General features: G+C 43.2%; 1 long non-coding RNA gene across 2 annotated transcripts; it reads right to left on the minus strand.

The window, feature by feature from the left end:
* Window positions 1-16,590: 16,590 nt before the first annotated feature.
* Window positions 16,591-20,379, minus strand: LOC120964432 (uncharacterized). 2 transcript variants are annotated; one of them, XR_012184447.1, is made up of 4 exons: window positions 19,722-20,346; window positions 18,390-18,485; window positions 18,000-18,118; window positions 16,591-17,319 (listed from the first exon to the last, which is right to left on the minus strand). It is a non-coding gene; the product is annotated as an uncharacterized lncRNA (long non-coding RNA). The 2 variants fall into 2 exon arrangements; XR_012184448.1 differs by lacking the exon at window positions 18,000-18,118 and having other exon boundaries at window positions 19,722-20,379.
* Window positions 20,380-20,606: the final 227 nt, after the last annotated feature.

The following is a 20,606-nucleotide window of genomic DNA, read 5'->3' on the forward strand; positions in this document are numbered from 1 at the left end:
CTAGTCCGTTTTCCTGGTGCACCCTTCGATCAATGAGTTGGGATTCTGTCAACCCCTTGCTTATTTGATCACATCATTTTGCCCTGAGAAGCAAGATTGTTCTCGAGCTTAATAACATATTGGTGGTTCGTGATTTTCCGTATATGTTCTCGGAAGTATTACCAGGTTGTTCCCTAACCGTTATGTTGAGTTCGTGATCAGGTTGGTTTCCTATGAACCACCCCTTCTCCAAGAATCTATGTTGGTTACCCCTGAACTAGTTGGATACGCTAAACAACAACTTGGAGAGTTGGAAGATAAAGGCTTGCCTAGCTTAGTTCATTTTAGGGATATCCTTGTGTTTGTGTGTTAGTTGAAGAGAGATGATATCTTCATCGATTGTTCCTCATGATCGGTTGTTGAATCTATCGTCTTGTCCAAACCTTGATTTGAGTGTGGGCTATCGTCAAATCAAGTTAGAACCAACGATATTCGTAATGTTGTCTTACTCGTGGTTGTTCCTCGAGCATACACCATTACATCCTTTGGTCTGACCAATGCTATCACCTTGTTCACATAATTGTGGAACTCCACTTATATGGATACTTGGATGAATTGTTGTTGAGCCCATCAGCAACATTGTTATCTTTTCCATGATTCGTGTTGAACATCCAGTTAGTATTGGAAACTTTGTAACCATTGCCTTCATGTTGCGTTCAGGAGGTACATGTTTGGTGCAAGAAGTGGCTTTCTCCAAGTTCACGTGCATTAGGTGCAAGTTGCCGTCGTGAATTCGAGAAAGTTAGTTTTGCTTCCTCTGGAATCATCCCAAGTCAGTCATGCATGTGCGAAGTATACTATGGCTTGAGAGATTAGCTACCTCCATCCCATCAGTATTTCCTAGCACACCAAGCCACTGATTGATTTGTCCAAAGAAAAGAAGTTCATGCGCTAATCCTGAAGGGCCCGGATGGATATGCACAAGACTTCGTTATACCAATGATGGTTCCCATTCAGAACTCGGTAGTGCTTTATTGCAAGACTACCATGTGATCCTGCTTGTCTGGGACAGTGTGTTCACATGTGTGTAGCAGAACCAGCTCATGTTTTGGAGCTTACTACCGTAGTTCATTTCCCGAGAATCTCGCAACGTCATCTCGTCGATTGTGTTGCAAACTTTCTTTCAGACCTGCTGAGTCTGGAGTATCCTATCACTAATCGGATCTGAATCTCAGGCAGATATGATGGTTGGAACATTCCCAACAGTTGCATTTTGTTCCCAGCTTGCACCGCCATTGTGCCAATTTCCCATGGGCTGCCCTTCTCAGCAGTTGTTGTCCAAGATCATCTTCAAAAGTGGACTTACCATGGGTCCCATCCATTTCTGATGATAAGGAAAATCATCCATTGCGTTGTCTTCAACAAGGTAGTCCACATCATCCATTCTAGTCCGAGTATGTCATTCTTTTGAACTCCTTCAAATGATTGATTGTGATTGCCTTAGGTTGGTATAAGAGTCTCAATGATCTATGAATCAAAAGTAATTCTTTTGCTACTTAAGGGAATAATTCTACGAGTCACCTCTCCCAAGGTGCCCCGTTATGGGATCATGGTAATTGTTTCCTCGCTACTTTGAAACCCCCGTCAAATTGTTTCTTCCGTCCCTCTTTATGCATGTTCTGCCTCTCAGCTCCAGAGATGTTTCTACGTCTCATTCTATGAGTTGATCTTGTGATCATTGAGATGATCCTAAGTTGCTCGAACCTCAAGAAGATCGATTCTTCTAAAATTCTCCCTTTTCTTCTCGTTGTCATGTTGGATGAAGTTCTCAAAGCAAGACGTCGAGATCAAGATGATGCAATGAATCAACATCTTCGAAAAGGACAATTGGATCATGGATCGTGTTAGCCTTGTGTTCCCTCTGTCTTCTTACCTCACGTCTTGAATCTCGGGACGAGATTCTTGTTTAGTGGGGGTGAGTTGTCACATCCCTTCTGGTATGCTTTGAGCTAGCTAGTCATGTGTTGCATCATGTTTAAATTCTTTTGAATTTGAAATGGGGATTGATCAAACCCTAGCACCAGATCAAATCAAATAGGTTCAACATAAAATCATTTTCAATGAACCCAAAATGCCTTTGAAAATGTTCATGATTTCTGTTAAAGGTGAAAACCTCTGCCAAAAATGATGAACATATTTTTAGGTCATTTCTGGACATTTGAATTAAATCATTATGTATTTGAATTCAGGCATTTAATTGCTATAATTATTTTAAATGCTCAAATAATTCTGAAACTAAATGTGGGTTGTTGGAAATAATTCAAAAGGTCCCCACAATTTATTTCAGGATTTTTAGATGTGGTTTAGTATTATACTAAATCAAAACAGAGTTAAAGCAATAGAAAACAGAAACTTAAATAGCAAAACAGAGAGGCACAGAACTCACCCGTGCAACCCATCTCGCGGCCCAGCTGGTTGGCCCAGCCCACTAGTAGCTTGCCAGTCATCTTCAACCCCCGCCGACCGAAGCAGCTGTGTGCTGGACGCGCGAGCGCCGACGCCACCTCCTGCTTCGTGCTGTCCCGCGCGTCCCCATCCCTCCCCCCTCGCCAGGGAGATGCCCAGAGCTCTCTCCCTCTCCCCTCTCTCCTTTGGACGCCTCCTCTCCCTAGCGCCCGTCCCCAAGAGAACCGAGAGCCCCGCCTCGTCGCCGTTCGCTGCTACCGCGCTCCCCGTCGTCCACTCGCCCAACTACCGTGTCCCTCGACTCCGCCGAGCTCCTCCGAGAGAGGCAGAGAACCCAAACCCACCGGGTTTGACCCCGTCTGACCAGGGGTTTGACCCCTCTCTCTCACTGACACGCGGGCCCCACCCAGCTAACTAAGTTAGTTAGGGCTAATCCTATTTAGGTTAGTTAGGCTAGCCGCTGACAAGTGGGCCCTGGCCCTAGTTAAATAGCTAAGTGTTACATTAACTTAAGTTTAAACCCACAGCCACTCACGTGTGGGTCCAGGGACTAATTAGCTTAGATTAACTTTTAGTTAGTGCTAATTAACCCTATTAGTTGACTGAGTCACTGACCAGTGGACCCCACTGGTCAGGTTTGACCTGGACCGGCCCTGTTGACTGCTGACATCACAGTGACGTCACCCTGACGCAATAAGTGTTTTTCTGAATTATTTATAATTCAGGAAAATTCCAGAAATTGTTAAAACTTCTAAAAATCATATAAAATCAACCGTAACTCCAAATGAAATAATTTATATATATATAATGATTAGAAAAATCCAATCTATCCATCTGTACCATTTTCATGCATGTTAGAGCAACTTATAGCTGTTGTTTAGGACAAATCATATAAATGGCATTTGAATATCCACATATGGAGTTTGAATTTGAATCTTGGATTCAAACCAACTTCATTTAACCTGTTGCTAGTTGCATTAGCTCAAATCACAGCAAATTGCCATGTCATGTTCATGCATCATATTGTTGCATTGCATTGATAGTGTTTCCTCTCTGTTGCCGGTAACTGTTCCCCCTCAGTAGACGTGGTTACGACGATGAGATCGATGACACCGATGAAGAGTTATATTATCTTCAGAAGTGCCAAGCAAGCAAAACCCCCTTGTTCATTCAGATATAATCCCACTCGCTCGCTCCTGCTCTCTTTTACTGCATTAGGACAACAGCGATTCAACTGTTACATGATGCGGTAGTTGAACCCCTTTCCTCTGCATGACCTGTCATTGCCATAGTAAATAGATGAAACCCACTAGCATGAGTAGGAGTTGTTTGAGCCCTGATGTGCCTACTCATTCATGCTTGTTTGTCATGCCTGCTACTGCTTAGAGTTGAGTCAGGTCTGATTCATCGGGGATGAATTGGAATGTGGTGAACATGTCCTACCGTTGAGAGCTAAGTGTGTGAACATGATTTGGTAAAGGTAGCGGTGAGAGGCCATGTAGGAGTACATGGTGGGTTGTCTCATTGCAGCCGTCCTCAGGAACTGAGTTCTGTGTTTGTGATCCATGAACAGTTACTACCACACATTGGGTTCCGGTAACTCAGCCCCTCTCGGCTTATTAATCAACTCGATCTCTGTCTAGGAGTTGCAACTAGTTTCTGGTGTTTATAGGTAGTGTTAGTAGTCCACCAAGTGGCACCCGGTACAGGTGGGCTTGGGACAGACTAGGCACAGTGGCACGGTGTACCACGTGGCACCCGGATGGTGGGCTTGGGAACCCTGCTCACATCGTTTGGGGCCGTGAGCGACACCCCGGCCGGATCTCCTTGCGGATGGAACCCGAATAGGCGATGAACCTGGACTAGAGACTTGTGTGGTTAGTCAGGTCGTGGCCGACTCCCTCGCCAGGCTTCCGCTTGAAGGTTGCCGAGATACACGACGTGTACATGGTGGTAAGTGGCGAGAGCGTGTGTGAAGAAGTACACCCCTGCAGGGTTAACATCATCTATTCGAATAGCCGTGTCCTCGGAAAAGGACTTCTGGGTTGCCTGTATAGTTCATAGACAAGTGAAAGTGGATACTCTAAAATGCGCAAGATAAGCGTGAGTGCTATGGATGGCGTTCTCGTAGGGAGACGAGAGCGGATCCATAGTGGTGTATTGATATGGTGAATATGTGGACTCGTGTGCGCCACCTCAAAAGAGTTACTTGCAGTCGTAGTTTAGGATAGCCACCGAGTCAAAGCTGGCTTATTGCAGTCAAACTCCACCACCCCTTTGTTGATACTGATGCATATGTAGATAGTTCTGATGTAAGTCTTGCTGGGTACATTTGTACTCATGTTTGCTTATTCTATGTTTTGCAGAGAGACTTTAGTCTCACTAGTAGTTCCGCGTGGACTTCGACGTTAGGTTGTTACCTCAGCTACGATCTTGTACCCTTGGGAGGGTCTTGTAGATAGTCAGGCTTTTCAGCCTTCTTCATTTGTAGTTGTCTGTACTCAGACAAGTTAAGCTTCCGCATGTGCTCATTGCCTGTATGACTTGAATGCTGGGTCATGAGACCCATGTTTGTAATATCTGACTCTTCGGAGTCTTATGAATAAATACTTTGAGTCGTAGAGTTTTGTTGTGATGCCATGTTGTATTTACACATATCGGGCATATTGTGTGTATGATTGAAATGCTTGGTATGTGTGGGATCCGACAACCTAGTTGTCTATCCTTGGTAGCCTCTCTTATGGGGAAATGTAGTCTGGTGCTTCCACTGAGCCATGGTAGTCTGCTACAGCCTGGTTTACTGGAGTCCTGCTAGCCCAGCACTACTGCTCCGGAACACTTAGACTGGCCGGCATGTGATTCACATTGTTCCTGTGTCTGTCCCTTCGGGGAAATGTCACGCGGTGACTTCCGGAGTCCTGCTAGCCTGCTACAGCCCGGGTTCCCGGAGTCCTGTTAGACCAGTTGCTACAGCCCGGATTCACACGCTGATGACCGACATGCTCGATGTTGTTTCTTGTATGCATGTCCCCATAAGTTAGTGCCACTTTGGGTTCACGACTAGTCATGTCGGCCCGAGTTCTCTGTCATATGGATGCTAGCGACACTATCATATACGTGAGCCAAAAGGCGCAAATGGTCCCGGGCCATGGTAAGGTGACACCCGTGGGAATACCGTGCGTGAGGCCGCAAAGTGATATGAGGTGTTACCGGCTAGATCGATGTGACTTGGAATCGGGGTCCTGACAGAAGCAGAGGTTGCCATGCGCTTTTATAGTTGGATGCACAAAATCTTAATGCGAGGGAACGTCACTTTATATTGCCACTTGTGATAGGGAACTTTAGTATCCAGTCCGTCGCTTTTATTGCTTCCATATCACAAGATCGTATAAAGCTTATTTTCTCCACACTAAAATATCATACATATTTAGAGAGCAATTTTTATTGCATGCACCGATGACAACTTACTCGAAGGATCTTACTCAATCCATAGGTAGGTATGGTGGGCTCTCATGGGAATACTGGTTTAAGGGATGTTTGGAAGCACAAGTAGTATCTCTACTTGGTGCAAAGAATTTGGCTAGCATGAGGGGGAAAGGCTAGCTCAACGTGTTGGGCGATCCATGACAATATACTTTATTTCATATATAAGAAAACATAACCCATTACGTTGTCTTCCTTGTCCAACATCAACCTTTTAGCATGTCATATTTTAATGAGTGCTCACAATTACAAAAGATGTCCAAGATAGTATATTTATATGTGAAATCTCTCTTCCTTCAATATTCTTTCATGAATTGTTCAAGTGACCAATACAATGTTTGCTAACCTTCAATAAATTTACCACCTCTACTTCTTATATGTAAAGTCATTACTCCCCATGGGATAAGCATATGAAACATATATAATTTCAGATTTATGATATTCATTTCATTCAACCATTTACTCATAGGATATAAGTGAAGCACACGAGTAAATGACAAACTACTCCAAAAAGATATAAGTGAAGATCAATGAGTAGTTAAATAATTATGTAGCTATATGAAGACTCTCTCTCATTTAAGAATTTCAGATCTTGATATTTTATTCAAATAGCAAGCAAAACAAAATAAAATAAAATGACGCTCCAAGCAAAACACATATCATGTGGTGAATAAAAATATAGCTCCTAGTAAAGTTACCGATGAACGAAGACGAAAGAGGGGATGCCTTCCGGGGCATCCCCAAGCTTAGGCTCTTGGTTATCCTTGAATATTACCTTGGGGTGCCTTGGGCATCCCCAAGCTTAGGCTCCTGCCACTCCTTATTCCATAGTCCATCGAATCTTTACCCAAAACTCAAAAACTTCACAACACAAAACTTAACAGAAAACTCGTAAGCTCCGTTAGCGAAAGAAACAAAACACCACTTCAAGGTACTGTATTGAACTCATTCTTTATTTATATTGGTGTTAAACTTACTGTATTCCAACTTCTCTATGGTTTATAAACTCTTTTACTAACCATAGACTCATCAAAATAAGCAAACAACACACGAAAAACAGAATCTATCAAAAACAGAATAGTCTGTAGTAATCTGTAACTAAAGCAAACTTCTGGAACTCTAAAAATTCTACCAAAATAGGAAGACCTAAATAATTTGTTTATTGATCTCCTGCAATTGGAATCAGTATCATATCACTTTCTGATAATTTTTAACAATTGTTTTTGTGAACAGAAAGTTTCTGGAATTTTCTGTTGGGGAACGTAGTAATTTCAAAAATTTCCTACGCACACGCAAGATCATGGTGATGCATAGCAACGAGAGGGGAGAGTGTTTCCACGTACCCTCGTACACCAAAAGCGGAAGCGTTAACACAACGCGGTTGATGTAGTCGTACGTCTTCACGATCCGACCGGTCAAGTACCGAACGCACGGCACCTCCGAGTTCAGCACACGTTCAGCTCGATGACGTCCCTCGAACTCCGATCCAGCCGAGTGTTGAGGGAGAGTTTCGTCAGCACGACGGCGTGGTGACGATGATGATGTTCTACCGACGCAGGGCTTCGCCTAAGCTCCGCTACGATATTATCGAGGTGTAATATGATGGAGGGGGCACCGCACACAGCTAAAAGATCGTAGATCAATTGTGTGTCCAGAGGTGCCCCCCTGCCCCCGTATATAAAGGAGCAAGGGGGAGGCCGCCGGCCTAGGAGGTAGAGGCGCGCCAGGAGGAGTCCTACTCCTACCGGGAGTAGGACTCCCCCCCTTTCCATGTTGGACTAGGAGTGGAAGGGGGGAAGAGGTGGAGGGGAGGAAGGAAGGGGGGCGCCGCCCCCCCTCTCCTTGTCCTATTCGGACTGGGGGGGAAGGGGGGCGCGGCCCTGCCCTAGCCTCCTCTCCTCTCTTCCACCTAGGCCCACTAAGGCCCATTAAGTTACCGGGGGGTTCCGGTAACCTCCCGGTACTCCGAAAAAATCCCGATTTCACCCGGAACACTTCTGATGTCCAAACATAGGCTTCCAATATATCAATCTTTATGTCTCGACCATTTCGAGACTCCTCTTCATGTCCGTGATCACATCCGGGACTCCGAACAACCTTCGGTACATCAAAACATATAAACTCATAATATAACTGTCATCGTAACTTTAAGCGTGCGGACCCTACGGGTTCGAGAACTATGTAGACATGACCGAGACACCTCTCCGGTCAATAACCAATAGCGGAACCTGGATGCTCATATTGGTTCCCACATATTCTACGAAGATCTTTATCGGTCAGACCGCATAACAACATACGTTGTTCCCTTTGTCATCGGTATGTTACTTGCCCGAGATTCGATCGTCGGTATCTCGATACCTAGTTCAATCTCGTTACCGGCAAGTCTCTTTACTCGTTCTGTAATACATCATCCCGCAACTAACTCATTAGTCACAATGCTTGCAAGGCTTATAGTGATGTGTATTACTGAGTGGGCCCAGAGATACCTCTCCGACAATCGGAGTGACAAATCCTAATCTCGAAATACGCCAACCCAACAAGTACCTTTGGAGACACCTGTAGAGCACCTTTATAATCACCCAGTTACGTTGTGACGTTTGGTAGCACACAAAGTGTTCCTCCGGTAAACGGGAGTTGCATAATCTCATAGTCATAGGAACATGTATAAGTCATGAAGAAAGCAATAGCAACATACTAAACGATCGAGTGCTAAGCTAACTGAATGGGTCAAGTCAATCACGTCATTCTCCTAATGAGGTGATCCCGTTAATCAAATGACAACTCATGTCTATGGCTAGGAAACATAACCATCTTTGATTAACGAGCTAGTCAAGTAGAGGCATACTAGTGACACTCTGTTTGTCTATGTATTCACACATGTATTATGTTTCCGGTTAATGCAATTCTAGCATGAATAATAAACATTTATCATGATATAAGGAAATAAATAATACTTTATTATTGCCTCTAGGGCATATTTCCTTCAGGTGGGTCACTTGCACCAGAGTCAATAATCTAGTTCACATCGCCATGTGATTTAATATCAATAGTTCACATCACCATGTGATTAACACCCATAGTTCACATCGTCATGTGACCAACACCCAAAGGGTTTACTAGAGTCAATAATCTACTCCCTCTGTTCCTAAATACTTGTTTTTCTAGGCATTTCAAATGAATATCACATACGGATGTATGTAGACATATTTTAGAGTGTAGATTCACTCATTTTACTCCGTATGTAGTCACTTGTTGAAATGCCTAGAAAGACAAGTATTTAGGAACGGAGGGAGTAGTTCACATCGCTATGTGATTAACACCCAAAGAGTACTAAGGTGTGATCATGTTTTGCTTGTGAGATAATTTTAGTCAACGGGTCTGTCACATTCAGATCCGTAAGTATTTTGCAAATTTCTATGTCTACAATGCTCTGCACGGAGCTACTCTAGCTAATTGCTCCCACTTTCAATATGTATCTAGACCGAGACTTAGAGTCATCTAGATTAGTGTCAAAACTTGCATCGACGTAACCCTTTACGACGAACCTTTTGTCACTTCCATAATCGAGAAACATATCCTTATTACACTAAGGATAATTTTGACCGCTGTCCAGTGATCTACTCCTAGATCACTATTGTACTCCCTTGCCAAAATCAGTGTAGGGTATACAATAGATCTAGTACACAGCATGGCATACTTTATAGAACCTATGGCCGAGGCATGGGGAATGACTTTCATTCTTTTTCTATCTTCTGCCGTGATCGGGCTTTGAGTCTTACTCAAATTTCACACCTTGTAACACAGGCAAGAAACTCTTTCTTTGACTGTTCCATTTTGAACCACTTCAAAAACTTGTTAAGGTATGTACTCATTGAAAAAACTTATCAAGCGTCTTGATCTATCTCTATAGATCTTGATGCTCAATATGTAAGCAGCCTCACCGAGGTCTTTCTTTGAAAAAACTCCTTTCAAACACTCCTTTATGCTTTGCAGAATAATTCTACATTATTTCCGATCAACAATATGTCATTCACATATACTTATCAGAAATGTTGTAGTGCTCCCACTCACTTTCTTGTAAATACAGGCTTCACCGCAAGTCTGTATAAAACTATATCCTTTGATCAACTTATCAAAGCGTATATTCCAACTCCGAGATGCTTGCACCAGTCCATAGATGGATCACTGGAGCTTGCATATTTTGTCAGCACTTTTAGGATTGACAAAATCTCCTGGTTGCATCATATACAACTCTTCTTTAATAAATCCATTAAGGAATGCAGTTTTGTTTATACATTTGCCAGATTTCATAAAATGCGGCAATTGCTAGCATGATTCGGACAGACTTAAGCATCGCTGCGAGTGAGAAAATCTCATCGTATTCAACACTTTGAACTTTGTCAAAAAACCTTTTTCCGACAAGTCTAGCTTTGTAGATAGTAACACTACTATCAGCGTCCGTCTTCCTCTTGAAGATCCATTTATTTTTTATGGCTTGCCGATCATTGGGCAAGTCAATCAAAGTCCATACTTTGTTCTCATACATGGATCCCATCTCAGATTTCATGACCTCAAGCCATTTTGCGGAATCTGGGCTCACCATCGCTTCTTCATAGTTCGTAGGTTCGTTATGGTCTAGTAACATAACCTCCAGAACAGGATTACCGTACCACTCTGGTGCGGATCTTACTCTGGTTTACCTACGAGGTTTGGTAGTAACTTGATCTGAAGTTACATGATCATCATCATTAACTTCCTCACTAATTGGTGTAGGAGTCACAGGAACAGATTTCTGTGACAAACTACTTTCCAATAAGGGAGCAGGTACAGTTACCTCATCAAGTTCTACTTTCCTCCCACTCACTTCTTTCGAGAGAAACTCCTTCTCTAAAAAGGATCCATTCTTAGCAACGAATGTCTTGCCTTCGGATCTGTGATAGAAGATGTTCCCAACTGTCTCCTTTGGGTATCCTATGAAGACGCATTTCTCCGATTTGGGTTTGAGCTTATCAGGATGAAACCTTTTCACATAAGCATCGCAACCCCAAACTTTAAGAAACGACAACTTTGGTTTCTTGCCAAACCACAGTTCATAAGATGTCGTCTCAACGGATTTAGATGGTACCCTATTTAACGTGAATGCAGCTGTCTCTAATGCATAACCCCAAAACGATAGTGGTAGATCGGTAAGAGACATCATATATCGCACCATATCTAATAAAGTACGGTTATGATGTTCGGACACACCATTACACTGTGGTGTTCTAGGTGGCGTGAGTAGTGAAACTATTTCACATTGTTTAACTGAAGGCCAAACTCGTAACTCAAATACTCTTCTCCACGATCAGATCGTAGAAACTTTATTTTCTTGTTACGATGATTTTCCACTTCACTCTGAAATTATATGAACTTTTCAAATGTTTCAGACTTCTGTTTCATTAAGTAGATATACCCATATCTGCTCAAATCATCTATGAAGGTCAGAAAATAATGATACCTGCTACGAGCCTCAATATTCATCGGACCACATACATCTGTATGTATGATTTTCAACAAATCTGTTGCTCTCTCCATAGTTCCGGAGAATGGCGTTTTAGTCATCTTGCCCATGAGGCACGGTTCGCAAGCATCAAGTGATCCATAATCAAGTGATTCCAAAATCCCATCAGTATGGAGTTTCTTCATGCGCTTTACACCAATATGACCTAAACGGCAATGCCACAAATAAGTTGCACTATCATTATTAACTTTGCATCTTTTGGCTTCATTATTATGAATATGTGTATCACTACGATCGAGATCCAACAAACCATTTTATTGGGTGTATGACCATAGAAGGTTTTATTCATGTAAACAGAACAACAATTATTCTCTAATTTAAATGAATAAACGTATTGCAACAAACATGATCAAATCATATTCATGCTCAACGCAAACACCAAATAACACTTATTTAGTTTCAACACTAATCCCGAAAGTATAGGGAGTGTGCGATGATGATAATATCAATCTTGGAACTACTTCCAACACACATCGTCACCTCGCCTTTTACTAGTCTCTGTTTATTCTGCAACTCCCGTTTCGAGTTACTACTCTTAGCAACTGAACCAGTATCAAATACCGAGGGGTTTGCTATAAACACTAGTAAAGTACACATCAATAACATGTATATCCAATATACCTTTGTTCACTTTGCCATACTTCTTATCCACCAAATAGTTGGGGTAGTTCCGCTTCCAGTGACCAGTCCCTTTGCAGTAGAAGCACTTAGTCTCAGGCTTAGGTACAGACTTGGGCTTCTTCACTTGAGTAGCAACTTGCTTGCCGTTCTTTTTGAAGTTCCCCTTCTATCCCTTTGCCCTTTTCTTGAAACTAGTGGTCTTGTTAACCATCAACACTTGATGCTCTTTCGTGATTTCTACCTTCGTCGATTTCAGCATCGCGAAAAGCTCGGGAATTACTTTCGTCATCCCTTACATACTATAGTTCATCACGAAGTTCTACTAACTTGGTGATGGTGATTAGAGAATTCTGTCAATCACTATTTTATCTGAAAGATTAACTCCCACTTGATTCAAGCGATTGTAGTACCCAGACAGTCTGAGCACATGCTCACTGCTTGAGCTATTCTCCTCCATCTTTTAGCCATAGAACTTGTTGGAGACTTCATATCTCTCAACTCGGGTATTTGCTTGAAATATTAACTTCAACTCCTGGAACATCTCATATGGTCCATGACGTTCAAAATGTCTTTGATGTCCCGATTCTAAGCCGTTAAGCATGGTGCACTAAACTATCAAGTAGTCATCATATTGAGCTAGCCAAACGTTCATAACGTCTGCATCTGCTCCTGCAATAGGTCTGTCACCTAGCGGTGCATCAAGGACATAATTTTTCTGTGCAGCAATGAGGATAATCCTCAGATCATGGATCCAATCCACATCATTGCTACTAACATCTTTCAACATAATTTTTCTCTAGAAACATATCAGAAATAAACACAGGGAAGCAACAACGCGAGCTATTGATCTACAACATAATTTGCAAAATACTATCAGGACTAAGTTCATGATAAATTTAAGTTCAATTAACCATATTACTTAAGAACTCCCACTTAGATAGACATCCCTCTAATCCTCTAAGTGATCACGTGATCCATATCAACCAAACCATGTCCGATCATCACGTGAGATGGAGTAGTTTCAACGGTGAACATCACTATGTTGATCATATCTACTATATGATTCACGCTCGACCTTTCGGTCTCAGTGTTCCGAGGCCATATCTGCATATGCTAGGCTCATCAAGTTTAACCTGAGTATTCCGCGTGTGCAACTGTTTTGCACCTGTTGTATTTGAACTTAGAGCCTATCACACCCGATCATCACGTGGTGTCTCAGCACGAAGAACTTTCGCAACGGTGCATACTCAGGGAGAACACTTTTATCTTGAAATTTTAGTGAGAGATCATCTTATAATGCTACCGTCAATCAAAGCAAGATAAGATGCATAAAAGATTAACATCACATGCAATCAATATAAGTGATATGATATGGCCATCATCATCTTATGCTTGTGATCTCCATCTCCGAAGCACCGTCATGATCACCATCGTCACCGGCGCGACACCTTGATCTCCATCGTAGCATCGTTGTGGTCTCGCCAACTATTGCTTTTACGACTATCGCTACCGCTTAGTGATAAAGTAAAACAATTACATGGCGATTGCATTTCATACAATAAAGCGACAACCATATGGCTCCTGCCAGTTGCCGATAACTCGGTTACAGAACATGATCATCTCATACAATAAAATATAGCATCATGTCTTGACCATATCACATCACAACATGCCCTGCAAAAATAAGTTAGACGTCCTCTACTTTGTTGTTGCAAGTTTTACGTGGCTGCTACGGGCTTAGCAAGAACCATTCTTACCTACGCATCAAAACCACAACGATAGTTTGTCAAGTTGGTGTTGTTTTAACCTTCGCAAGGACCGGGCGTAGCCACACTTGGTTCACCTAAAGTGAGAGAGACAGACACCCGCCAGTCACCTTTAAGCAACGAGTGCTCGCAACGGTGAAACCAGTCTCGCGTAAGCGTACGCGTAATGTCGGTCCGGGCCGCTTCATCTCACAATACCGCCGAACCAAAGTATGACATGCTGGTAAGCAGTATGACTTATATCGCCCACAACTCATTTGTGTTCTACTCGTGCATAACATCAACGCATAAAACCTGGCTCGGATGCCACTGTTGCGGAACGTAGTAATTTCAAAAACTTCCTACGCACACGCAAGATCATGGTGATGCATAGCAACGAGAGGGGAAAGTGTTGTCCACGTACCCTCGTAGACCGAAAGCGGAAGCGTTAACACAACGCGGTTGATGTAGTCGTACGTCTTCACGATCCGACCGATCAAGTACCAAACGCACGGCACCTCCGAGTTCAGCACACGTTCAGCTCGATGACGTCCCTCGAACTCCGATCCAGCCGAGTGTTGAGGGAGAGTTTCGTCAGCACGACGGCGTGGTGACGATGATGATGTTCTACCGACGCAGGGCTTCGCCTAAGCTCCGCTACGATATTATCGAGGTGTAATATGGTGGAGGGGGGCACCGCACACGGCTAAAAGATCGTAGATCAATTGTGTGTCTAGAGGTGCCCCCCTGCCCCCGTATATAAAGGAGCAAGGGGGAGGCCGCCGGCCTAGGAGGTAGAGGCGCGCCAGGAGGAGTCCTACTCCTACCGAGAGTAGGACTCCCCCCTTTCCATGTTGGACTAGGAGTGGAAGGGGGGAAGAGGTGGAGGGGAGGAAGGAAGGGGGGCGCCGCCCCCCCTCTCCTTGTCCTATTCGGACTGGGGGGGAAGGGGGGCGCGGCCCTGCCCTAGCCTCCTCTCCTCTCTTCCACCTAGGCCCACTAAGGCCCATTAAGTTACCGGGGGGTTCCGGTAACCTCCCGGTACTCCGGAAAAATCCCGATTTCACCCGGAACACTTCCGATGTCCAAACATAGGCTTCCAATATATCAATCTTTATGTCTCGACCATTTCGAGACTCCTCTTCATGTCCGTGATCACATCCGGGACTCCGAACAACCTTCGGTACATCAAAACATATAAACTCATAATATAACTGTCATCGTAACTTTAAGCGTGCGGACCCTACGGGTTCGAGAACTATGTAGACATGACCGAGACACCTCTCCGGTCAATAACCAATAGCGGAACCTGGATGCTCATATTGGTTCCCACATATTCTACGAAGATCTTTATCGGTCAGACCGCATAACAACATACGTTGTTCCCTTTGTCATTGGTATGTTACTTGCCCGAGATTCGAGCGTCGGTATCTCGATACCTAGTTCAATCTCGTTACCGGCAAGTCTCTTTACTCGTTCTGTAATACATCATCCCGCAACTAACTCATTAGTCACAATGCTTGCAAGGCTTATAGTGATGTGTATTACTGAGTGGGCCCAGAGATACCTCTCCGACAATCGGAGTGACAAATCCTAATCTCGAAATACGCCAACCCAACAAGTACCTTTGGAGACACCTGTAGAGCACCTTTATAATCACCCAGTTACGTTGTGACGTTTGGTAGCACACAAAGTGTTCCTCCGGTAAACGGGAGTTGCATAACCTCATAGTCATAGGAACATGTATAAGTCATGAAGAAAGTAATAGCAACATACTAAACGATCGAGTGCTAAGCTAACTGAATGGGTCAAGTCAATCACGTCATTCTCCTAATGAGGTGATCCCGTTAATCAAATGACAACTCATGTCTATGGCTAGGAAACATAACCATCTTTGATTAACGAGCTAGTCAAGTAGAGGCATACTAGTGACACTCTGTTTGTCTATGTATTCACACATGTATTATGTTTCCGGTTAATACAATTCTAGCATGAATAATAAAAATTTATCATGATATAAGGAAATAAATAATACTTTATTATTGCCTCTAGGGCATATTTCCTTCATTTTCAGCAAGATCAAATAACTATTATCCAAGAAGATCCTATAGGTTTAACTTGGCACAAACACTAATTAAAACATAAAACCACAGCTAACCAGAGGCTAGATAGATTATTTATTCCTAACCAGAACCAAAAAGCAAGAAACTAAAATAAAGTTGGGTTGCCTCCCAACAAGCAGTAACGTTTAACGCCCCTAGCTAGGCATGATGATTTCAATGATGCTCACATAAAAGATAAGAATTAAAACATAAAGAGAGCATCATGAAAAATATGACTAGCAAATTTAAGTCTAACCCACTTCCTATGCATAGGGATTTTGTGAGCAAACAATTTATGGGAACAAAAATCAACTAGCATAGGAAGGCAAAACAAGCATAACTTCAAAACTATAAGCACATAGAGAGGAACCTTGATATTATTGCAATTTCTACAAGTATATATTCCTCCCTCATAATAATTTTCAGCAGCATCATGAATGAATTCAACAATATAACCATCACATAAAGCATTCTTTCCATGATCTACAAGCATAGAATTTTTATTACTCTCCACATAAGCAAATTTCTTCTCATTCGGAATAGTGGGAGTATCATAAGAGACTCGAATACTATAAATTGTTTCCACATTAAATAAGTAATGTTCAGAAAAAAGGGTAATCATAATCATGACAAGTTTTATAAATATAATCATCACTACTTTTTATAGCATAAGTGTCATCACAATAATCTCTACTATTAAAGGGGGATCGAACGTCGTGATGGTTCGACATCGTTCGATCCCCCACCCCTTCGTACGACAACCATCATGCGATGGGCCACGCGTGCAGTATCCCAAAAATCAAAGGCCAACTCAGCCCACGTACAAGATCCACAGCCAAAAAAAACAATTCGGCTCAACCCACGAACGAAGTCCTCAACCCACGAACGAGGTTCATCGATCAACAAACCGGCCAACAAAAAAAACAGTTCAGCTCAACCCACGAACGAGGTCCATCGGCCAAAAATCAAACCACCTGCGACCTCCATCGACCCACGAACGCACATCTCCGGGGAGAGAAATGCCAGTTCTTCCTCGCGTACGAGCTCCATCGACCCACGGACGCACTACGCCAAGGAGAGAATCGCCGGTTCACTCGCCGTCCGACCACATCGTTCTCACGCGAGCTGTGCGAGCGCAGCCTCTGCTGCCATCAACCTCTGATCTCCTCGCATGCTGAACCGCAACCTCGACGCCCCTGAACCAGAACCTGCACTCGACGGCTGTTGCTGCGTCTATCTCCTGATGTCGCCGCTACATCCTCCTGCCATCATCTTCACAGTTCTTCACCTACCGTCTTCTGCCTCTCCGATGGCAAAAGGACTGAGATCCACCTTTGTTATGTTCAACGGTGCCCACCATGCCCTAGGTTTGTCATCCTCAATTGTTTCAGCAAAGTTTTTTTACATCAGAAAGATACTAAACTCCTGTTCAGAACTTCATGATGCGACCTCAAAAATATAGTAGTACTCAGATTGCATCTTTAAGTTCTACTCCAAGTACATTGAACAAAGCATGCAGGATTTTAAGCTATGTACCAGCTACCAAATTGTGAAGGTGCTTCATTAGGCTCATCAACTTCCGGGAATTAAATACATGAAACAAATGTATAATGTGTGCTAATGTGGACGGGTGTGACATGTCATCTCAATCTTGTCTTTGCAGCAAGGCCACTCTATGCAAATGAATGAAAGCAAATGTAACAAAGTTAAAAAATCTAAGAATTGATGACGTGAGATTGACATGCTTTTCACCCAATTTCATATTATAGACATCTATTCAGTTCCCAGACTTAAGTTCATATTGAAGACCCCTGTTCCATAAAGAATATTGCTAAAGTCCTCTTAATTACAGTACAATACAGTTACAAATATCATATCATTTTTTTCATGCAAAAAATGCAGGTTTAGTTAAGAACTTAAAGCTTTTATAGAACACAAAGATGTCACAGGACAGAAGGCATCTCTATGACAAAGGGAAAAGAGGTATGTATATGTCAATCACATGTATGCACATAAGGTATTCAATAAGCTTTCATAACTTACCCTTCACTAATCTTATCAGTTGTTGAATATGAGAGGACACCGAGATCACAACCCAGCGATTGTCGGGGTGTACCTACCAGACCCGATTTTCTCTCACGGTCAGCTCTACGTTGCATTGTCTAGAGCCACCGCGAAGAGGAACATTAAGATTCTCGCCATCAAGGACAACGGCAAGGGTAAAGGCAAGGGTAAGGGCAAGGGCAAGGAACAAAGCAAGATTTCAAAGAAGCGAAAAAGATTTGAACCCTTATTAACGACCATGAAGAACATAGTCTACAAGGAAGTCCTTAGCACATGAAGTCGCCGGATCAAATTATAACAACTCAAGGTAAAGTATGTTCAATTCTGCATTACAGCACATAACTATTGTAGATCTTAATGCACACTAACCTGAGTTTGTGAGCATAATCAGTCTTCAGAAACCATGAATATTCCTTTCGCGACATCTCCCCGTTCTATACTTGGTAGAATATGCACCTGTTTAAGCTGGAAATAACAAGAGACAGTGTGAAATTGCAAACAGATTAAGGATGAAGATGCTTGGACAGTGACTTGCTACAGAAGAACAAAAATACTAAGGTGTCGTTTCTTTCTAAGGCATACGCTTTTTAATATGGTAAAAACCTGAGGCATCTAATATCATAACAATTAAAAAACCGACTTAAACTTCAGTTCCATAGAATCTCTCGTTGGAAATACATGGATAAGGAACTATGTATCTGATAATTTATGAAGAACCCAAATTCGAGCTGAGTTTGCCATCAGTGAGCTCCTCATATCTCTACTATTAAAGGATGAGTCTTTCAAGACAATAGAAACCTCGATATGAACAAAAGGAACATAATTTGTTCATCTGCTCTTTTTCTGTAGCTTTGTGATTAGATTTAGCACGCATGTGTCCTTAAATTCAGGCCTCAAAACTCGTTGCAGATGGTGATTCCAAAGTGCCAAGTACAGGATTAGAAACATCAACCCTTAAGCTATTCAGAAAGAGCATTGTGGTGACTGGAGAATGAGTCATATTAGACCCTGAATACAAACATCGCTAACCTGCAAAATGGCAAGGACCTCGGAATGGAAGCTTTGGCCAATACCACAATAGCGCGTTATGCTGAGCTCATTTGCAAAAAGATGCAGACCGAGCTTTGCGTTCGTTTTTTACAATTGGTACATCAGTATGAATGTGACCATTGGACAGTGCTGACTTTTATGTCAGGTTACCTTGCATAAATCTTTATGATTCCCCCATTGTGTTTTGCTTTGTTGAAATGCATTGTGTGTGTGTACAATTAGAATTTGCTCAGGATTGGAAGGTCAACTCTCCAGGAAGAGGAAGCTAAGCCTCCTTGACCAGACTTTTTTTTTCTTTTTTTGAAGTTTCAAGCCATGCCTTTTTCAATAGGGACAGCTAAAATCGTTTATAGAAAAACTATTAAGACCCACTTTTCCTGTTGTACTAAAACGAAGTTTTAGTTATTTCTGCCCCTAAAAAAACTATTTTTTGGTACGCTAACTCATTTCAGGTGGTTAGACCTTTAAACGAGTTTATGGGAAACAGAACTGGCAAAAACTCCGTATCCAGACAACCCAAGAAAGGTTTTATCCTCATCTCACAGAATAAACAACTTAATCACAACCGTATACCAATTACTACTCATCTAGCTATCCTTCAAACTGTGTATATATAAGATAGATTCAATCTACCTCCAGATTTTTGTTTACCTCTAAGATCGAATTTCACCGGCGGTGCCAATCCAACAGAGCTACCAATGCAGGACGCGGAGGGAGAGACGAGAGCCGACCGTGACAAGGTAAGATCCGTGGGCACCCTGATCCTGACGCATAGGGAGGGGAGCAGAGCTCGGTGGCGAAGAGAAGCCGTCGGCATCGTGCTGCACCACGGAATCTACTCCTCATCGATCTCCGCCCATCCGGCCGAGCACAGTTTGCGGCAGGGTCTCCAAAATGAGGAGCCCGATCCTGCCGGTGGATGCAGATCGAGCCCACCTCGCGCTGCACGGCGCGCGCCAGTCGCCGCGCGTTACCACCTGATGATTCGGACCGGCGTGGCTTCATCGCGGCGGGGGCGCGGGGCAGGGAGCGCCGCGCGGTGGATGCCCCCGCCCAGACTGCGTGCGCGTCTGCCTGCCCCCGAGATCTCGCCGGACAGCTGGGAGTGATGGGGGCGCGGTGTGGGAGGCTCGCGACGGCGCAGGTAGGCTGCAGGGACGGTTCGGAGGCGTGGGGTGGGAGGTTGGGCCGGGATGGGTGCCGTGCGCCATGATGCGCCGGCGGCTGCACAGGGAGCAGGGTGGGTCATGGGTGGAATGGGAAAGGGGTCAGCAGCGAGGAGAAAGAGACTGACAGTGCTGGCTGTAGCAGAATTGTTTTTTGCCCCACGGCTCTATAATTTTTTTATTTATATTAGTGTATATTACGCGAAATTGCTTGTGGAGGCCGAGCTCCATGGAGATGCAAAATTCAAAATTCTTGAAAAATCATATTTTTACATTCAAACAAATTCTGAAAAAATATAGAAATAGATGAAGGCATAGTGCACAAGCGTGTAAATTTTGAAGACAAATACGTTCAAACGTGGCCTATGCA

The sequence above is a fragment of the Aegilops tauschii genome, chromosome 5 (genome assembly GCF_002575655.3).
Source record: "Aegilops tauschii subsp. strangulata cultivar AL8/78 chromosome 5, Aet v6.0, whole genome shotgun sequence".
Classification (NCBI taxonomy): Eukaryota; Viridiplantae; Streptophyta; class Magnoliopsida; order Poales; family Poaceae; genus Aegilops; species Aegilops tauschii.